The following is a 4,944-nucleotide window of genomic DNA, read 5'->3' as shown; positions in this document are numbered from 1 at the left end:
TACTCCATTCAACGTTGCAATCATATTTAGCAACATTAGACTCCTGGTTTGAAGATATTCGAATGAAACTAAACGTTACCAAAAGTGCCATAATTGTTTTTCCTTTAAATATGCCTGTAAATAATTCTCTTCACTACCGACAAGAAAGAATTCCCCAAGTGGACTGTATTAAATATCTGGGAGTAATATAGGATGAAAAACTGAGCTGGCGTAGTCACATTGAACATGTTAAAGCTAAGGCTACACGCGCTGTTGGAATGATAACCAAACTTGGTCGGCTCCGTTCCGGGCTACGGAGAGATACTCTGATCATGATTTACCGTATGTACGTTCGCCCGATTCTTGAATTTGGTTGCGTGCTTTTTTCTGGTGGGCCAGCATACAAGATTAATCCTTTGATTCTCTTGGAGCGAGACGCTCTTCGCAGTTGTCTTGGTGTTCCTAAATTTACAGCTAATAGTGTTTTGTATCAAGAAGCTCGGGTACCCACTCTTGCTTGCAGATTCCGTATTTTGACAGTTAAAACATATTTAAAGTTAGATGAGTCTACTCCAAGAGGGTTGCAATTCGTAATTTTTGCTGAATCGAGTGCTTTTTTCAGTGAGCACTGGTCCCGTCTCCATAAACCTCAGATTTTGTTTGTTGAAACATTACTGGAACCCCTAAATGTTAATATATCCGAAATCATTCCGTTAGATAAATCCATATCCAATTCAAAAATAGAATTCGACAACATATTCCCAACAAATGCCAAACTCTTGCCCTCTAAGTATTTAATTGGCGTATTAGAAGATCACCTCTTACAATTAGGAATTGATAATGTAATTGCAACAGATGCATCCATGAATGATAAGAGAGCAGGTGTGGGTATCTTCTCTGAATCATTATCCTGGTCATATTCTTTGCGCATTCCAGATTATACTCCTATATTTGAAGCGGAGTTAACGGCAGTTATTTTAGCCCTTCAAAAACTTCCAGCAAATCAATCGACAGCTGTTATAGTGACTGATTCATTATCTGTGTGTTCATCCCTCACTTCAACTTCGGAGTCAGTTATTCTAAACACATTCAGACCATTAATCCCCATAAAAATTCGCCTAGTGATATAGATATGGGTTCCAGGTCATCGTGGTATATTTGTAAACAAGATGGCTGACTCACTCGCGAGAGTATCCCTTGAAGGCCCAGTTTTGTCAGTTATGCCTCTTACAGCTTATGTCACAGCGGCGAGGTTCAGAAAATTTTCTCTTTTTGAAGATTCAGAAAAGATTAAAATACCGAATTCAGAATATTCGCACTTGCATTTTGCATGGGATAATAAATGGCGTCCCACGCGTAAACTGGAAGTATTCATCACTAAACTAAGATGTCATATTCCACCGCTTAATTTCTACTTAAATAGGTCTGGTCTGGTCCCATCCCCTTTGTGTCCCAACTGTAACGAACCCGAAAATATCGACCATTATCCACTAAGATGCCACCGGTTTAAAAATCAAAGGAAAAAAATGCTTTGAAATCTTATTCAAAAAATTAGGAATACCACTAAGTACTCTAAATATCCTCTTCTTTGGGGCTGCTTCATTGGAATTCAGTAAAAGGAACGTCTGCGGGGCCCTCTGCGAGTTCCTGATTGACACAATGAGATTACCTTGCTAATCCATTGTTTATCAATTTATTGTTTCTCATCCCCCTCCCCCAAAACAAAATCTTATTTATTTCTTTATTTCCTTATCTTGTATCACGAGAATCGCCTTATTCTACTTGAAAAAGGCCACTTTTCCCTTTCCCTAATTTTTTTTTACCCAATGTTCCAATTGACCGTAACCGCCGGCTTCTTGGCCAATCCCCCGTTGTGGGTGTGAGCCAAATGCAAGGAACAAGCAAGCAAGCAAGCCATCCTCTCGGTTGCAGCTCAGAAGCAGCTCGATCGTGTCCTGCCGGTCCTGGTAGTGAGTGATGATAGGGAGCCTTCATGTGTGCGCGCCCCCTCCATAGGGGGCGCGCACACATGAAGGCTCCCTAAGTGATGATGTCATATGAGGTCATCTGGTGGTAATCCACCGAACGTCGGTTGACTTTCTCTAACAGTTGTGAAACAGACCATTCGGTCAACAACATTGTATATTCGAAAAATGAACAAGAATAAAAGAACAGAGGGCCTCGCGCTCTTTGTTCATCGGCGTCGGACTGATGTGGTCGTTTGTTCGAGGGCTCTCGTCGAACGCAGTGCGTGAGCCTCGGTTGGACGGCGGGGTGCGATCATATATAGCTACATGATCGCCATACAACAAAATGGCAACGAGAAAGAACTTGTGAGTGGAACGCTTCAGTTTACATTTATTTACGCTTGACTTCAGTTTCTTGTGTGCGTCACTCGTGGCTCTTCTGGAATGATGTCAGTCGTAGCTTCAGCACCGTTCTTATCTGCACCTGGTACCCTCCAGTGCCGTGGAAGCGATGGCTAAAGCTTTTCAACGCGTACCTTGTGTCGGTCGGAGGCGGCGACTGGTCAGCAGAGCGAAAAGCGGCTCTTCTCCTAACATCACTCGGAGCGGAGGGACAGCGTCAGTACTTTAACAATGAAGATGTGAAGCAAGCAACAGCAGTCAGCGTCCCTGCGGACGCAACGTCCACAGCCCCGCAACCTCAAGTTTCAACTGCAGCGGTTTCGACTAGTTATTAAATGCGAAGCATTTCTTAGCGAACCTCTGGCACTTTGAGCGTTTCTATCTACGTATCTATCTATCTATCTATCTAGCCCTCTACGTCTGGGTGCTCTCATGATCGCCACCTTAACGTGGTGTAAACCAAAATTTACATGGGAAAGGAAGAGGATCTGACAAATATGACTGTGTGGTCATGACATGAATAACGTGAAAATCCTGTTGCGTTCGTCGTCAAACCCTTTCCTCCAGACACGTGTGGCACATACCCGTTTACCACCGACCGCGGTGTACGGGTATGCGCCACAGGTGATTGACAGTTTATATCTACCCAGGAACGGCGAGAACAGACATTAGTAATTCAAATGCGAGAGCGTTACGAAAAACCGGCATCGGCAGCGTTGACCCGACGAATGGAAGAAATAAAAATCAGGATCCAAGCTGGAATCGAACCCAAGCATTCTGCGTGGCAATCAGGTATTCTACCACAAAGCCACGCCATGGGTCTACAAACTGGTTTGGAAAAACAGCCTATGCAGGCGTAATGTCGGTGCAACGTCAATTGTGGTTGTGGTGCTGGCCATTTCTTTGACAAGAAAGCGATAAACACTGCATGGTACTCCTACGATGTGTACTCCTGCGATACAGGCGTCATATCAGATTAACGTCGGTGGTTCCAGTGTTGACTCCGCTTTTATAGCAGTCTAATAAACATTGCATTTGTATTCCTATGATTCAACAAGCTATATTGAAGCATTGCTCGACCCCGGAGGAATACATTAACGAAAGTTACGTATGATATTCACATCATCGCAGCGTAAGGTGCACTAGTCCGCCAGAACGACGCAGTGTCCTCTTCATTTCTTACGAGGCTGGGCGATGGCCTCATGCTGACCTAGAATTATGACAGATTGATTGACAGCTGCTTTGTAGACTAGGCTACGTAGGTTACATATGCCCAGGTAGCCTACGAATACGACAAGCGCCATGCACTGATGTTGGTCTACGTAGCACTATCCAGGCCTACCAGCCTCAACGGCCTAAACCTCGCTAACACGGTGGGTGACTTAGATTCCGACATGTCGTCGGCTCTCTGTACAGACAATTTGTCGACGAAATGACCGAGGCATCCACGATTTCTAACAGCTGTACTGTAACTCATACTTCACTACGCATGAACCCCTCGAAACCGCGATCGCGACTGGATGCGATAACAAGTCATGACCAGCGTCTAGTGCTCACTGATCACGGTGATGATGACCTTGTTCAAGAACTGTTAGGAACCCCTTCCACACATGCACACGGGTTCGTGAAACGTGCGTGAAACGTGCCTGGGAAGCGATCACTTTATCCTCTCGGTCACGCAGGAAACCCGGGTGGCTCCACATAAGGAGTACAAGGTGACGGACTGGGACGAGTTTAGAAAGCGCCGCAAGGCGGATCAGGCCCAATATGACACGTTGGAGGAACTCTTCTCGCGATTAGCGGAGGATGCGCTCCTCGCAACCAAGACGGTCCACACTGACCTACAGGTGGATGCAATGGACTCGCGTCTTGCGCATTTGTTGGAGGCTAAAAAATCGCTGGTTGAGAGATGGCGCACACAGAAGCTCAATAGGAGGCTGCGTAAGCGCATAGCGCTTCTCAATAAAGAAATCGAGGACTACAGTCACGAGTTATCTAGGCAGCAGTGGAATGAAATTTGCTCAAAAGTAGACGGGCAGATGCGCACAGGAGGCAAATGGAACCTCTTGAAGGTACTCCTCAATGAAACTAACTCGAAAAGTAATCAGAGGTTGGCAATTGACCGATTAGTACAAGCACAGAGGAGCAGTGGAGTCGATGACACGACTGTACTTAAGGAATTGGCAGAACGATACCTTCCGATTGGCCCCTCCGGGGACTGGGACTACCCGGACTACCGGGGAGGGCCGCTGGAAGAAATCGACTCGCCCTTTACGAAACTTGAGATCGAAGAGGTGCTTCATGCGCTTAATAGTCGCTCAGCCCCGGGTCCTGACGGAATTACGAACAGGCTGCTGCGTAATCTCGATGATAGGTCCATCGATAAGTTAACCGAGGAGGTCAATCTCCTATGGGCAGAAGGCCGAGTGCCGGAGGCCTGGAAGACCGCCTCGGTGGTACTCATTCCCAAGCCGGGCAAGGCACTCGCCAAGGAGAACCTACGTCCCATCTCCCTAACATCTTGCGTAGGGAAAGTGATGGAGCATGCGGTACACAACAGGGTCTCTCGGTATGTCGAGGATAAAGAGCTCTTTCC

Source organism: Rhipicephalus sanguineus, chromosome 6 (assembly GCF_013339695.2).
Source record: "Rhipicephalus sanguineus isolate Rsan-2018 chromosome 6, BIME_Rsan_1.4, whole genome shotgun sequence".
Taxonomy (NCBI): Eukaryota; Metazoa; Arthropoda; class Arachnida; order Ixodida; family Ixodidae; genus Rhipicephalus; species Rhipicephalus sanguineus.
Note: the sequence above shows the minus strand (reverse complement) of the source record.